At 43.1% G+C, this 17,753-nt stretch overlaps 1 pseudogene; it reads left to right on the forward strand.

Moving 5' to 3' along the window:
• The first annotated feature begins 600 nt into the window (after window positions 1–600).
• LOC122561403 (nascent polypeptide-associated complex subunit alpha-like) overlaps window positions 601–17,753 on the forward strand; it is a 29,084-nt pseudogene continuing 11,931 nt past the window's right edge.

Here is a 17,753-nt window from a genome sequence, read left to right on the forward strand (position 1 = left end):
TTCCTGAAAGCTGTAGAACCTAAAGGAATGGTGAAATAAAATGTGTATTGTCATTTAAACTACAGAACAGACAGAAGTCCTGAATGCAAGGGACTGGAGGATTGCATGCGTGACACCATTGTTTAAGAGAGGGGCAAAGGGTAACCTGGGAAACCATAGGAAACCACATGCCTATCAGCTTGACATCAGTAGGCAAACTGATGGAGACCATAATAAAGGTTAAAGTAAGCACACACTAAGAGACAAATATAAGTTAATCTTAAATAGTCAACATGACTTTGTTAAAGGCCTGTCACATCTGATAAATTTGTTTGACTGTTTTGACAAAGTGATACAGGCAGTGGATGACGGTACTGCTGTGGATATTGTATATTTAGGCTTTCAGAAAGCATTTGTTACGTCACCACATGGCAAGTTGGTTAGCAAATTAGAAATGTTTGGGATTGATGGGTCCTTAGCAGCATGGATTGGAAATTGGTTAAAAGATAAGAAACAGATGATGAGCATGGATGAGCATTTCTCAGACTGGAGATAAGAGTTGTTCCCCAAGGATCTGTGTTGGGACCCTTGCTTGTTCTTATTCATTTAAACAATTTGGAGATGGACGTTGAGGGCAAAATCTCTAACTGTGCGAATGATATTAAGCTGGAGAGCTCAGTGAACTGTGAGGATGATGCTGAGCAACTTCAGAAAAGCATTGACAAATTGGACAAATGGGCAGACATCTCAATGCAGAGAAATATAAGGTAATGCATTTTGGCAGGAGAGACATGGAAACACAATACAGGCTCATGGTGCAACTTTGAGGCGAGTACAGGAGCAAAGGGTCTTTGGGGTTCACATGTACATAATTCTCTGAAGGTGACCAGGCAAGTTGAAACAGTTGTTAAAAAAGCATATAGGATCCTTCGGATTATAAATAAAGGCATAGAGTACAAAAGCAAGAATTTGATGCTACACCTCTACAAATCATTAGTCAGACCACATTTGGAGTATTGTGTTTGGCTCAGAGCACCTTATTTAAGGAACTCTCTGAAGAGAGTTCAAAGGACATTTCCTAGAATGATACCAGGAATGAGAGATTTTAGACACAAAGAAAGATAAAAGAGATTGGGTTTATTCTCTTTGGAGAAGAGCAGATTAAGAGGTGATCTTACCGAGGTAGTCAAAATGATGAGCAATTTTGAGTGGTAAAGAAGGATCCTATTGTCAGCAAAGAGAGCAATGAGTGATTGAAGAGAAACTTCTTCGTTGTTAGGATCTGGAATGTTCTGCCTGGGAGAGTGGTGCAAGCATATTTGATACAAGGTTTCAAAAGATAGCTGGATATATATTTGAAAGTGATCAGTTCAGAGGGCTACACCGGGCTGGAAAATGGGGCTAACTGGGGAGCTGGAACAGATATGATGGGTCAAATGGCCTCCTTCTGTCGTGTAAAATTCTATGATTCTATGAACAAAGGCAGCAAATAAATATTCTGTTTTTACAATCAGAGTTTCCAACAAAAGCAATGCTATTAATAGACAGGTTAATTATCAGGATCTAAGCTGCTAAATTGCTACAAAACCTGTCATCATGATTACTTGAACCAAAAAATATGGAAAATGCAGACTGGACTACAAGAGCTGTGACAAAACGAGAACAGATGCAGTTTGCATGTGGCTAGCTATTGTGTTGTAGTGAGACTCATTCTTATCAAACAATAGACTCTCACTCTAATAGCTCGTGAAGATGTACAAAGGTACTTATGGGTCCACTTTACTCACACTGTGAAGATTACAGGAGCTGGATATTAATAATAGAGCCTGTTATCCACTACAGACCTCAGCAGGCGTAATTTAATCTGTGAGACTGTGTTCCAAATACAACCAATTACTGTTAAGAAAATCAACTCCCTTTCCAGAAAGGATGATTATTTATGGGAAGAGGTTTTAAAGCTCCTGCACAAGGGGAAAAAAAGGACAGAAGGAAACTTAGTGATAGAAGTAATGCCTCCACACATTGTGCAACAGAACTAATGCAAGTTAATGAAAAAGGAAAGTTTATTTATCATTACAAGTCGGGCAAAATGAAAGGAAGAGGACTGTGTGAGTTATTGCTAAAACAGCATTTCTCAGGAAATCAACAGCAACCCACCAATGGAAACATTAATATAACCACAGTTAAGGCACTTGGGGGATATCTTAGAGTCTGAGCGAAACAGCCACTAGTGGGACTTGAGGCAGAATTGGTCAGTTCTGACAGCATCTTGCTGTACTGTTTCTCCATTTGACGAGTAGCAAGGCAAATTTCTTGCTAGACATCTACAAGATGCCAAATAAAGGGGATTGGGGCTTATTAAACACCTCATCAGTGCCACAATTCTTAAATCTTCAGCTTCTTCATCTGACCAAATGCACGTTAGATGGTGTGAAATCCCAACATGGAAGTCAGCACAGAGCCCTGGCAAATTCATCTCATTCACAGGGTGTGCCAAGCCTCCCCATGTTGCTCAGCACCTCAGAGCATGATCCATGGACTGCAGTCACAGCCAGTTCTCATCCACAGATACTGGCATCCAACACTTGCCAACCCCTCACAACAACCATGGTACCTCTCTGATCCATGTACAGGTGCCTTAGGCAGTTTAGCCTCACCTTGCAGGCCACATTGGTAACTCACATTGGAAGTGGTGCTGGAAAAGCACAGCAGGTCAGGCTGCATCCGAGAAGCAGGAAAATCGACGTTTCAGGCAAAAGCCCTTCATCAGGGTGCTGCCTGACTTGCTGTGCTTTTCCAGCACCACTCTAATCTAGATTCCGATCTCCAGCATCTGCAGTCCTCACTTTTGCCTAACTCACGTTGGAAGTCTGCTGCAAGGACATTTTGTGCACAAGGTTCATGGGTTGATGCAGACTACATCTCAGGGCTGTTCACTTGCTCTGTTAGTGCCTGGTCTGGGTCTGTTAGTGTTCCAGCCAGAGCTGTGTTTTCCAGCTATTGTTTTTCAAATGACTCATGACTTCACACCACTTATATTTGTTTAATAATGTATTATTGTGTGTTATGTGCTCACTCTCATTTTTATTTCTTGATAGTAATGGACTGTCATCTTAAATGTGGCTGATTTGTTTGTATTTTACTTGCATACTTTTTACAGGGCATCAGAACTCAACGCTGGCTGTTTCTAGTATCCCTTTGTTTGAATTAGGGAAGCACTGTAAGCACAGACATACAGTTTCTTGTATTCAGTCAGGCAGGTTCCAAGAACACGGACCTCTCTCCAACTCTGATATTAGTGCCTTTTTTTAAACAAAATGCTATCCAAAAACTTTCAGCTTGCCTTTCATTTCAACGTAAGTAATCCTTTGCAAACTGGAAGCACATTGCAGCTGTCACATATTTCTCACTCTGTGCATAGTGATTTTCAAACTGATATTTGACACTTCCAAATTTAGTTTTAGGAAATGGAGATGTAGAAGTGTACCCCAAACCTCAAGGCAGTTGATTCTCTAAAGGGCTTTTGCCCGAAACGTCGATTTCGAAGCTCCTCGGATGCTGCCTGAACTGCTGTGCTCTTCCAGCACCACTAATCCAAAATCAACTCTTGTCCTCTCCAGCAGACTGAACTGCAGTTTCAGGAAATCAAAAACAAACAGCCCTTCCTGCGTGCGAGGGGAGAAATGTTTGGCTGTCAAAGTGCTATTGTAGTTCTCAAAGGGTTCAATCAATTCAACCACCAACATGAAATAATTTACTTGAAATAATGTCTCTGGGAGTTGGATTTCTCATACTTTGTTCTGACAATTACTCTGACTGAATATGTGCTGTCCCACCTCCTCCCCCCCACCCACTCCCAACACCTGCTGCATAGACGACCTCTGGAGATTATGACCGTCATCTGTCAGTGTGAGGATATAGAAACCATTGAGGGGGTCTCTGTATATGTTACAGGGGTCGCACAGGTAACTCGAACTTAACCTTGCTCTTTTATTGTCTTTTTTTCTACCCTCTTCCTCTTCACCACCCCTACTATTCTCAACCCATTCCCTCCTTCCTGTTCCCAGCAGCAACTGAATGCTGACCTCAACTGCAGCACCTTCACCGCTTTATTCCCCTAGCATCACGGCCAAATGGCATGGCCTGTAGCACTGTACGTATTGCACAGAAGGAAATGGATTAAACCAAATGAAGAGGGAAGAAAAAGGTCAGAAGGGACAGACTGATTTAAAATATAGCAAAAGAATGAACAAAATTGCTGTATATTGAACATGTTTGCATATCCCTGCCATCGCCCCTGTCAGAAGGACAGGAATATATCTCATGCCCTTCAGAATGAGCAATTTTACTGGGCACTGATTGGGCACTCCCAGATTTCAACAGAGTTCATAAAATCTTCTGATTGTGAGATGCATTGATTGCAGTGATGACAGACTGAACTCATTTCTGGAGCAAAGTAGCACTCTTCCTCACCACAACATGGGAATTGACTTGATGCAATGGATTATTGAGTGGCCTGAATTATAAGTTACGTTTGTGTGTTCTTAAAACAGCTTGTTTCTTGTACATGTTGTCTTGTATAAAATGATGAAACAATTTCTCCAGGAGGTGTTCTAACTAAGTGGGATCACCCACACTGCAACAATCTCATATGGGAAGCCTCTCTTGAGCCATGCAATGATTTTTCTTTGATATTAAGTATTTAGCTTGGCTTTTTCTTTGAGCACTGTACAGTACCTCTGCTTGGGGTCAAAGGTGAGCCATGGAAGGATTGGAGAGAAAAAAGCAAGTGAGGCTTGAGGCCTGTCGTGTGACCTGGAATTTGCGAGTGCTTTACGTTTTTCACAGGATGTCCCTTGAGATTATGACGCTTCAGCCCAAGTGTGAGGATGTAGAGACCGCAGAGGGGGTAGCACTAACTGTCACAGGGGTCGCTCAGGTAAGTAACCCCAAAATCCCAAAAAGTAATCTAATTTCGAAAAACTCTTTGCAGCCTAAATCTGTTAAAAGGCACAAAAAAACTTACTAATGCTTTTGCTTATCTTAACAAAACAGTAGGAGGCCACTTATTCTGTAATTCTTGCATAAATAACATTCAAGGGTGTTTAGCTAGGACCTGACTGAGATAGCATTCAGGTTCATGGTTGTTGATATTTTTCAAGGGTCCTCCATTCAAAGATCATGTTTTCTTTCCTCACTGAGCCCCACTGTGAGAGCGTTGAAGCTTGTGGTGACATCAAGCAGATCCATGGAAAGTTCCCTCAGACAGTCCTGGGGTTTCACCAACAAAATTGTGCATTTGTGGACGAAAAGGTCCCAAAGAATTTGATGTGAAATCTTGCACACATACAATTTTCCACCCCTGATTATTAATGGTGAGCTGTTTGTTCACTTTGAAACAGTGGGAACATTTTCTGTAACGCTCAATTAACTTTTCAGGCTTTGGTGACTGTTGTTCAATTTTTTTAAGTTTCATTTTTTTTGTTGACTATTCCTATTCCGCCTCAACTGGTTAAGTGGAACTGCATGATCTTCCAATGAATGGCATTCCCCCTGGTCTGAGCCCACACAGCATGGGAAGTCGCAAGCATCCGGAGTTCTTAGTGTCACCCATTGGGACAACCAACCCTTTGCAGTACACAATGTACCGAAGTGCTCTGTAACTTCCATCAAACCACTTGAGAATTCACTTGGCATTTTTGACAAATAAGTGAAATCTGGGAGCATTGAACTTAATGCTAATGAAGTTCCTTGAGCACAGATACATTTTTAAAAATACAAAAGCATGTTGGTTCCTCTGTTTTATAAATGGAGGCACTACATACAAAACCATACAAGTTATCGTAAACCTTGTAAAGATGACTGGTTAGTGCAAGCACTGCCTTCGTAGAGCACAACATATTCCTGATGAAGAAGGGCTCATGCCCGAAATGTCAATTCTCTTGCTCCTTGGATGCAGACTGACCTGCTGCGCTTTTCCAGCGACACATTTTCAGCTCTGATCTCCAGCATTTGCAGTCCTCACTTTCTCCTAGAGCACAATATATATTCAAGTCCCATAAACTTGGATACAGTTTGGCAGAGTTCTCAGTGTTCCTAGATGTGCACAGGGTTACATTTGGAGTTTCATTAATTGAAGCATGCAACCCATCAGCATCATTCATTGAGCTCTTTTCTTCATAGTGGCATAGTTTGCAAAAGTATCAAAGTCCTGCTGTACATTCACTATCCTTGGGTTGGTGAGGACGATGAGAGACCAGCTGGGAAAGCATTGGAATCGTTGAATCAGGAGCTGATAAAGGTCTGGAATCTGAGTTTTGTTGATAGTTGGGCTGGGACGGGCATTGTCACAGCAGCCCTTGATGATGTAGAGGCTATAGGGTTTGAAGCACAGTTTCATTAAGAACACCAAGGTTCCAAGTTGTTCAGCTGGAGATAGTGTCTGGGAAGAGGGAGTGAGATCAATATGCAGGGTATATTGATGGGCCATCTTTTTATTTATCAGGATGCTGCCTGACCTGCTGTGCTTTTCCAGCACCACTCTAATCTAGATTCCGATCTCCAGCATCTGCAGTCCTCACTTTCGCCTAACTCACGTTGGAAGTCTGCTGCAAGGACATTTTGTGCACAAGGTTCATGGGTTGATGCAGACTACATCTCAGGGCTGTTCACTTGCTCTGTTAGTGCCTGGTCTGGGTCTGTTAATGTTCCAGCCAGAGCCAAGGGCCCTCAGTATTGCTGTATTGACATGCTGTTTTGCACAGAAACATAGAAAGCCAACTTCTCAGCAGCAACATGCCCAGACCCTGGGAGAGGGAGCATCTTTCTGTACAATACACCGGGACGTTAATCTAACACCTACACTGTACCAGCTTCCTGTGCGTCAAATACATTATATGTACATTCAATTAAACAACTGTGTCAGAACCTGGGTGGGGTCAGTGCACAGTCCATGATTGGTCAGGAGATCCTAGTACCCACCGGCACAGTGCACACACTGTGCAGGCCTTCCGCCATAGGTAGTTGTCCACTCTGAGGGGTGGCACAGTGGCTCAGTTGTTAGCATTACTGCCTCACAGCGCCGGGGATCCGAGTTCGATTCCAGCCTTGGGTGCCTGGTTGCACATTCGCTCAGGTCTACGTGGGTTTCCTCAGGGTGCTCCGGTTTCCTCTCATGATGTGCAGGTTAGGTGAACTCGCTTTGTTAAATTGCCCATAGTGTTTAGGGATGTGTAGGTTAGATGTATTCAGGGTAAATGCAGAGTAATAGGATAGGGAAATGAGTCTGGGTGGGTTGCTCTTCGGAGGGTCGGTGTGGATTTGTTGGGCCAAAGGGCCTGTTCCATGGTCAGGGGATCTGTCCAAAGACAGTCTGTGCAGTGGCAATGGTCAATGCTGTAGGGCCAGTACCAACAGTCAAGGGGATCACATACCTTCAGTCAGGAGCTGCAAACACAAGAATCAGGGGTCTGGGCAGTCCTTGGTATGGGATGCTTATGGATGCTTCTGGTCTGAATATTTTGATCATTCTAGAAGGGCAAGGAGGGCCTGTAAGGGCTTCAGTGGGAATCACTGCACAAACAGCAGCATGGGAGCAAAGGCACCCGGGGTGGTGGGGACAAGAATGATGATGGGAGGGTAGGATCTCCAGGTTTTGGGCGGTATGTTAGGTTACACAAGAGGGTTTATTGGCAGTAACCATACCACGGCCGCCATAAGGGGAAGCAGAGAGGAGCAGGATGGGAATTATCAAGGTTAAGTGTCAGGGGTCAAGGTGCAGGGAGGGCAGACAGAAGTTATAGTGATTGTAAATGAAATCAGCTGGGAAGACCTCATAGAATATGAGTTTTCAGATTTGGGGCTGTTAATCTGGTCCAATCAGGGAGCCCTGGCAGAGCTTCTGTTCACTCTGAAAGCTGGCCAGTTTAGATTATGGAAACAGGCGCTTCAGCCCAACAAGTCCACACTGACCGTCCAAAGAGTAACCCACCCAGGCCCATCCCTCTACCGTATATATACCCCTGACTAAAGCACCTAACACTATGGGCAATTTAGCATGGCCAATTCACCTGATCTGCACATCTTTGGACTGTAGGAGGAGACCGGAGCACCGGAGGAAACCCATGCAGACACTGGGAGAATGTGCAAACTCTACACAGACAGTTGCCCAAGGCTGGAATCGAACCCAGGTCCCTGGTGCTGTGAGGCAACAGTGCTAACCACTGAGCCACCATGCTGTGCCTTGTTCAATGCATATGTAAATAAAGAGTGACTTGGTGACAGGATACCGGCCTCTATGGAGGTTTTTCAGAGGTGAAGCTCAATGTGATAAGTCTGCAAATGAGGAGTTGGGGTGGGGGGTGATGTAGGGGTGGAGGTGTGTGGAAATGGGATGTGGAGTAGTGTGAGGTATAAGGGACATGAGCCTGTGGAGGATTGGGAAGGTGTGGGGGTTGGCGGGGTAACCTGGTGACCAGTAGAGCCCAGGCGAGGGTGTCTTCCATGAACTATCGGTTGATGTGGGTCTGGAATGGTAAAGTGCAAGCAGGCACTGTGTTTTCAGGCACTGTGTTGGTCACGAAGTCAGTGTGGCATATTCACCACGTTGGAGCACATGCTGAGGCTGAAGTTGACTGAATGATAGAGACGCGGCCTGCAATATCTGGGTGGTCGCTGGTGGAGGAGTGTGTATAGGCCTCACCTATAGGGCATACCATTGACATTCTGAGACCACTTTCACTCCTCTTGTTCTCAGTGTTTGGTCATTCCCACCAAGAGCAGTGCAGCTGGCCACTGGTGAGACGCTAGGCTCAGTCAGTGTGACTGCCTACCTAAGCAGGTGAAAATGGACACAGGAAGGTCAGGGCTGTTGACAATCCCAGGAAAAACAGCAGGCCCCACTGCAGAGGACAAAGGAGCTCCCAGATCAAGGGGACAGCACACACTGCTGGGGTCCTCAGGATGCTCAGAGTTTTCTTACCAGACACCATTTCCAGGGGATGAGCAAGGTGCAGTGTTATTGCAGGCTCTGTAGGTCCCAGGATGCTGTGTGCCAGACGTTAGCCAAAGTGCTGAAGTGGCCCTGAAGGCTGCAGGAGTGGGAAGCCTAATTTTCCAAGGGACTGTGAAGATCACTGCCATTCTCTCTGCAGCTGGCTCATTCCAGGAAGTGATGCATGACCTGTGCAGGATCTCTTTGTGCATTGACAAAGGCATCAGAGCAGTGACCAGTGCCAGTTATGCAAGGTAACCCAGGCTAGTTAGTGCTCACCAAAGTCAGTGCTGCAATCTGGACAATACAGACTGTGAATGAGTCATACAGTCATAGAGATGTACAGCATGGAAACAGGTCCTTCGGTCCAACCTGTACACACCAACCAGATATCCCAACCCAATCTAGTCCCACCTGTCAGTACCCAGCCCATATCCCTCCAAACCCTTCCTATTCATATACCCATCCAAATGCCTCTTAAATATTGCAATTGTACCAGCCTCCACCACATCCTCTGGCAGCTCATTCCATACACGCATCACCCTCTGCGTGAAAACGTTGCCCCTTAGGTCACTTTTATATCTTTCCCCTCTCACCCTAAACCTATGCCCTCTACTTCTGGACTCCCTGACCCCAGGGAAAAGACTTTGCCTATTTATCCTATCCATGCCCCTCATAATTTTGTAAACCTCTATAAGGTCATCCCTTAGCCTCCGGCACTCCATGGAAAACAGCCCCAGCCTATTCAGCCTCTCCCAATAGCTCAAATCCTCCAACCCTGGCAACATCTTTTATGAGCCCTTTCAAGTTTCACAACATCTTTCCGATAGGAATATGTGGTTGGAAGATGCAGTTCAGCTCCCCACCAGCGTAGTCCAGACAGAGTGTACCACATCATCCTGGCTGTTGTACTCTGCACAAGTACAGCAGGTAAGGAGGTAATCTGCTGGATACTGAGGAACCAGGAGAACAGGACCAATATTCCAACAGTGGCCTAACCAATGTCCTGTACAACCGCAACATGACCTCCCAACTCCTGTACTCAATACTCTGACCAATAAAGGAAAGCATACCAAATGCCTTCTTCACTATTCTATCTACCTGCGACTCCACTTTCAAGGAGCTATGAACCTGCTCTCCAAGGTCTCTTTGTTCAGCAACAATCCCTAGGACCTTACCATTAAGTGTATAAGTCCTGCTAAGATTTGCTTTCCCAAAATGCAGCACCTCGCATTTATCTGAATTAAACTCCATCTGCCATTTCTCAGCCCATTGGCCCATCTGGTCCAGATCCTGTTGTAATCTGAGGTAACACTTTTCGCTGTCCACTACACCTCCAATTTTGGTGTCATCTGCAAACTTACTAACTGTACTTCTTATGCTCGCATTTATGTAAATGACAAAAAGTAGAGGGCCCAGCACCATCCTTGTGGCACTCTACTGGTCACAGGCCTCCAGTCTGAAAAACAACCCTCCACCACTACCCTCTGTCTTCTACCTTTGAGCCAGTTTTGTATCCAAATGGCTAGTTCTCCCTGTATTCCGTGAGATCTAACCTTGCTAATCAGTCTCCCATGGGGAATCTTGTCGAATGCCTTACTGAAGTCCATATAGATCACATCTACTGCTCTGCCCTCATCAATCCTCTTTGTTACTTCCTCAAATCTCCTCCAATTGCAGGGTGCTGTTGACTGCACACACATGGCACTGAGAAGGCCATATGACAGCACTACAGAATTCATCAACAAGGAAGGATTCCATTTGATCAATGTTCAGGTGATCACTGATCGCCATTGCTGCTTACTGGAGATGTGTGCCACTACCCTGGCAGCTGCCATGACACCTGCATCTTGGAATATGTGGTTGGAAGATGCAGTTCAGCTGCCTACCAGTGTAGTTTGGACAGAGTGTACCACATCATCCTGGCTGTTGTACTCTGCACAAATACAGCAGGTAAGGAGGTAATCTGCTGGATACTGAGGAACCAGGACAACAGGACCAATCTTCTGAGGAGGGGGGGGATGAGGACATTGGGGAGGAGGAAGAACTCCTTGTCTGTGACAGAGCTGCATTGGACTCTACAAACATGAGAGGAGCTGACTAATACCCCTTCCCAGTTGGGTTGTAGCTAAAAGCAGATAAACCTCAGAACCTGGTGGTTAAACAGTAACTAAGGTGAGAGAATGGGGTTGTATGTGCTTTGGAGTGTCAGTCAGTACTGTAAGTAGTATGGCTTGGTGAGTGCTGTACCATTACATTGCTGGGGAGGGACAACGCTGGATTGCCAACCCTTGTCCAGGTTCACAGTGACCTTTTAAAGATGGCGCAGGTGCAACGGATGCCAGTCTTTGTAAACATCTGTTGAGCAGCGAGCTGTCCGGGAAGCGTACACAGTAAGTCAGGGTTGGAATTGAATGTGAGAGATGGCACAGGGATTGGCATCATACATTAATGAGGTATGTTTGGTAGGATTTGACGAGAAAATGTTCTGTGCCTTATAGTGAGAAGTCCCTCCAAAAATAAATCAATACAACTCATGTTTGTCCAAAAACGTTAAGATTCAACTCTTTTGTTTGGTGGAAAACCCTGTAAGCACAAATTAATACTATTTGAATCCAAAATAATTCATTAGAAGTCGACTGAAACTTCGAGAACTGTGTTGACTTAATACTGAGTTCCTATTCATTAGCTACCACCAATACAATGGACCAAATTAAGCCTATTATGGTCTTGATCTCACAATCATAGTTTCTCTTTTTACAGCAAGTCATGAATCCATCATCAATCTGATTGGAATTGTCAAAAATGTAAAAATAGCTCTGCAATGATACAGTGGTTCAATGATCTTTACTTTCAAGAGAGCAAATGATTAGCAACAATTGGTATCATCGTGCCCCAAATTAAATCTCGTTGTCAATGACCTGGAACTGTTTCAATGTTCACATACATGACCATGCTCGAGTAGGTTTTACTGCAATTCTGTTCTGCAGTACACAAGGATTAACGTATGCTCCAATTGTTCAGTACCTCTATTGACAGCTAACAATGTGTGTCGATGCCCATTAAGAATTAATGAGAGGGTGGAATCATTGGATGAAAACTCATTTGCAGATGCCAGTAGGAACGAACAATAATATTTAATTGAAGTTGATTTATGACAGCAGCTTTAGAAAACTATTCATAGATATACAGGCAAAAATAATTGGACGAGGACCATTGATTCTTTCAATTATAATAAAGCATAACACTTGGAAGTTTGTTCTTATAATAGAATTTTGAAGGCAAAAGTGAGGATTGCAGATGTTGGAGTTTAGAGTCGAGAGTGCGGTGCTGGAAAAGCACTGCAGGTCAGGCAGCATCCGAGGAGCAGGAGATTCGACATTTCAGGAAAAAGCCCTTCATCAGAAATCAGGCTTCCTGATGAAGGGCTTTTGCCCGAGATGTTGATTCTCCTGCTCCCTCAAATGCTGCCTGACCTGCTGTGCTTTTCCAGCACCGCACTCTTGACTCAAATAGAATTTTGTAGTTTGTCTCAAAATTACTTTGAAGCTTTTGCTCAATGATTAATTACTTGTGTTTACCAGAGGGAATAACGTATGCAGATAACTTGAGACGAATGAATTATTTGCAAAATAATTTACAATCTCAATTTGTAGTTCTCCCTGAATTGTTCATAAATGTAAATTCAAGAGAAGCAATAAATTACCTGCATGTCAATAACCATAGCATAATCCCATTCAAATCATGAATAAGAAATTGATCAATCCATGAATAACCAAATAATATGGGACAGAAAGAAATTTCATTTATAAAGTTCTTTCAGATTCCCTGCCACTTATGTAGACAATGAGTTATTTTTTAAAGAGTATTTGTTGGTGCTTTGTAGATGAATATATTAGAAAAGCATATCTGAAATTCCGATATGTGCTGCATGTGATTTCCTACCTCTTGAATTGACAGCTGATATATACTTTAGAGGCAAGCAGACAAAATCATACAATTATAGTATTAATCTGAGCTGACGTCCAATCACTAACCATACGCACTCTACTAGATACACACTGGTGAAAAATGTGTTGCCGGAAAAGCGCAGTAGGTCAGGCAGCATCCAAGGAGCAGGAGAATCGACGTTTCGGGCATAAGCCCTTCTTCATAAGCCCTGACCTGCTGCACTTTTCCAGCAACACAATTTTCAGCTCTGATCTCCAGCATCTGCAGTCCTCACTTTCTCCTAGATATACACTGGCAATCTTTTATTCTCTTTTATTTCTCGGTCTGGTTTTCTGTTCTTTAACAAGTCATTGATCCGGTGATAATTCATCACCTCCAGTGTCATAAAACTAACTTGTGTAACAACCTCTTGTGCCGCACCTATTTGAAGAGCTTCTGGAAATTCAAACAAAATACATTCGCTGATTCCCCCCACCAACTCTGCCAGTTATATTCTCAAAGACTCCAATATGTTTGTTGAGCACAATTACTCTTTTTCTTAATATGTCCTTACTGCCCTTCTTAAACAGTGACACCATGTTAGCCAACCTCCAGTCTTCCGGCACCTCACCTGAGACTATCGATGATACAAATATCTCAGCAAGAGGCGCAGCAATCACTTCCCTAGCTTCCCACAGAGTTCTAGGGTACACCTGATCAGGTCCTGGGGATTTATCCAATTTTTTGTGTTTCAAGACATCCAGCACTTCCTCCTCTGTAATACGAACATTTTTCAAGATGTCACTGTCTATTTCCCAACATTCTATATCTTCCATGTCCTTTTCCACAGTAAACACTGATGTAAAATACTCATTTAGTATCTCCCCCAAGTCCTGCAGCTCCACACAAAGGCCGCCTTGCTGATCTTTGAGGGACCGTATTCTCTCCCTAGTTATCCTTTTGTCCTTAATGTATTTGTAAAAACTCTTTGGATTCTCCTTAACTGTATTTGCCAAAGCAATCTCACATGTTCTTAACAATAGATTTGATCATTTTCTTTTTGACTGACGTCAGGCAAATGGACCTCAAAATAAGGGGAGGGACGAGGAGGGTGTGCAGATTTAGAACTGAGTTGAGGGGGAAATTCTTCACCCAAATGGTTGTGAATCTGTGGAATTTCCTGCCCAGGGAAGCAGTTGAAACGACCTTGTTGAATGATTAAAGCATAGGTAGAAAGATTTTTGGAACAGTACAAGAATTAAGGGTGATGGTGAGCAGATGGCTAAGTGGAGCTGAGTCCACGAAAAGATTAGCCATGATCTTATTGAATGGCGGAGCAGGCTCGAAGGGCCGGACGGCCTACTCCTGCTCCTAGTTCTTATGTTCATATGACCTGCAGTTCCTTGTTCTCTCTCTTTCCTTTCTCTAGCCAGGTGGTTACATTAGTTGCATTCCAGGCCATGAAATCATTTTAGAATTTAGGGAATTCAGGAGGATCAAAATTAATGTGCTCAGTAACATCACTGCTAGTGCAGGCCCTGGTCCATTGTCATATTCTACACACCTACTTTTCGATTGAACGGTTCTGCTAAATTTTACCATTTACTTTCCATTTATCTGTCCAAACAGAGGTCATATTTGATTACTGAAATGTTGCAATCTCAGTCAATGTGGAGAAAGAATGTTGAACACAAGATGAAAATTAATTTTCCAGACCCCATTAATCAATATCTCTCCCCCATGTTCAATCCTAAAATTGTTACCCTTGACTGTGGAAACCCATAAATCCCTACCCGACAGGGTTATTTTGCAGGTGCAAATCAATGCAAATAATTTACATCAAAACTCAAAGTGGACGCAGGATTTCTTTATCCTCCAAGTTGATGTTTTACTGCAGCCTTTAACCAGTGATGAATGCATGCTCACAGTGTGCCCGTTAACTGAGGCTGTAAGGTTTACAAACTTCGTCATGAGATGAATGGTCAGAGGAGCAGGGCCATCTCTGCAGTGTGAGATAACAGTGTGACAGCAGCCACACTATCCTGTGACATTAATATTAACGATATAAGGTAAACAGCAGAAGTTTGGTGGAGATAGTGACCCAATTTGAGAACGCTCATATGAAGTAACTCTAATGTAAAATCTAATGATTTGACTAGTTGACGCTCTCACTTACTGGTTAATCACCAGCTACAGCAGATAAGGCATGACTTACAAATATTCAAACATATAAATTAGGAGCAGAGATAAATAATTTGTCTGTCACACCTGTTCCTTCGTTAAACACAATCATGGCTGATCCATTTGTATTTCAAATTCCATATTCCCGTCTGCTCCTGATAACCATCGATTCCCCTGTCTAACAAAAATCCATCCAACTCTGTCTTACAAATATTCATTCACCTTGCATCCACTGCTTCTGAGGTGGAGTTGCACAATGCTCTGACATTTAAAGGAAACAGCTCTCCTCATCTTTGTCCTGACAGAACCAACCATCGTTTTAAAACAGTGACCCTTAGCCCTGGATGCAGCCACAAAAAGGATTAACTTTTCCATGTCCACTCTGCCAAGATCATTCAAGTTCTTGTAGATATTAATAAAGTCACTTTTCACTTTTTCAAAGTGGAAACAATCCAATCTGTCCAACCGGTCTTTATAAGATAACCCATTCATTTCCAGTTTATTAAACCATCCTCAGAACCACTTTCAATGCATTTACATTCACCATTAAACAGAGAGAACAGAAATGCATATAGTATTTAAAATACAATCACACCAATGCCCTGTATAACTGAAACATAACATCCTTACTTTAAAGTTTGATTTGATCTGATTTATTACTGGTACATGTACTGAAGTACAGTGAAAAGTGTTGTTTTATGTGTTTTATGGGCTATTCAAGTGCATCAGGGGGACAGGAGAAAGTGAGGTCTGCAGATGCTGGAGATCAAAGTTGAAACTTTATTGCTGGAACAGCACAGCAGGTCAGGCAGCATCCAGGGAACAGGAGATTCGACGTTTCGGGCACAGGCCCTTCTTCAGGAACAGGGGGACAGCACAGAGTGCAGGAAACAGTGTTACAGCCGCCGAGAAGGTGCAGAGAGATCAATGTGCCTTTTTATTATAAATGATAGCATCCTATTAGCTTTCTAGATTAAGTACTGAGGAGATCAGAGCTGAAAATGTGTTGCTGGAAAAGCGCAGCAGGTCAGGCAGCATCCAGGGAACAGGAGAATCGACGTTTCGGGCATAAGCTCCAGATTAAGTACTGCACCTGCGTGCCAACTTTATGTGACTCATGCACTTGAATATCTAAAACCTTCTGTGCCTGGGAATTCTGCTGTCATTCTCCATATAACTAACACTCTGCTTGCTGCTAGAGTGTACAACTTCACATTTTCCCACATTATACTCCATCTGCCCAGAATTTCTGTCCACTCACTAAACTATATCGATCTGCAAACTCCTCATGCCTTCTTCAAAACATGCTTTCCTACAGGTTGTGGTTTCACTTGCTCCCCTCATTTCAGTCATTTATATAAATTAGAAGCAGTTGAAGCCCCAGTACAGACCCCTATAGGACCCCATTCATTATCCTGCCAATCAGACAAAGGGCCCTTTATCCATATTCCCTGTTTTCTGTCAGCCAGTTAATCTTCTATCCATGCTATTATATAGCCCTCTATACCAAGAGCATTTATTTTCTGCTATGAACTTTGTTATGCCACCTTTTCAAATGCCTTCTGCAAAACCAAGTATAATACAGGCTACCCTCTGTCCACAGTTCATATTACTCCATCATAGAACTCGGATAAATTGGGAGCATGATTTTCTTTTGGCAGAGCAATGTTGACTCATCCCGGTTACCTTGAGGTTTTATAAGTATACAGCTGTAATCTTTTTAATGATCGATTCTAACACCTTCCCTATGACAGCTGTCAAGTACCAGCCTATAGTTTCCTGTTTTCTGTCTCCCTCTCTTCTTGATTAGAGATGTCATACTTGCAACTTTCCACTCTGGTGGAACCTTTCCTAAATCTAGAGAATTTTGGAAAGTTAACTCCACAACTACCTTACTAGCTACCTTGTTTCAGATGTTAGAATGAACTATCCAGAAACTTTCACAGCACCACTTGCCCCATGATTGGAATTTTGCTAAATTCCTCTCTTCTTTCCACCTCCTGATTACAGCTAGTACTGGAATGTTTTTTGTAACCTCTATAAGGACAACAGAAGTGAAATATATGTTCATTCCATCCACTATTGTAATAGTTACATCATTGGACTGGTATTCCAGGACCCCTGATTTGACTAACCCCTAGTTAATGCTCTGAGGGGGCATGGGTTTGAATCCCAAATAACAGATGGTGAAATTTAAATTCAATAAAAAATGCAAAATTAGAAAAATTTGACAGAATGGTGACCATGTAACCATTATCAATTGTTGTAACAACCCATTCAGTTCAATAATGTCCTTTAGGGAGGGGAAGCTGTCATCATTACCTGGTGGCAGTAAGTGTGAGTTCAGACTCACAGCAATGTGGTTCATTCTTAACTGCTCGCTGGACAATAATTGCTGACCTCGGCAATGTTACTTACATCCCATGATCAGATAAAAAACAAGCATGCGTTGATATCTACATTGACAATATAGAGAGGTCCATCTGGTTCAATATGGTGCAGCCCCGGTTTGCTATGAGAGTGCCGATTCCAACCTGCTTTTTTAAAAATTATGTCTAGCTTCAATCAGAATTTCCCACAAGAGTTGAATGAAGTATTTATCTGGCCACAGAATGTTGCTCCTCAGGAGCAGAATGTCACACAGAGCATTGCTCTTTAATGAATTAGTTTC

The sequence above is a fragment of the Chiloscyllium plagiosum genome, unplaced genomic scaffold (genome assembly GCF_037043375.1).
Source record: "Chiloscyllium plagiosum isolate Xiang-an unplaced genomic scaffold, Cpla_swu_hap1 HiC_scaffold_22, whole genome shotgun sequence".
Lineage (NCBI taxonomy): Eukaryota > Metazoa > Chordata > Chondrichthyes > Orectolobiformes > Hemiscylliidae > Chiloscyllium > Chiloscyllium plagiosum.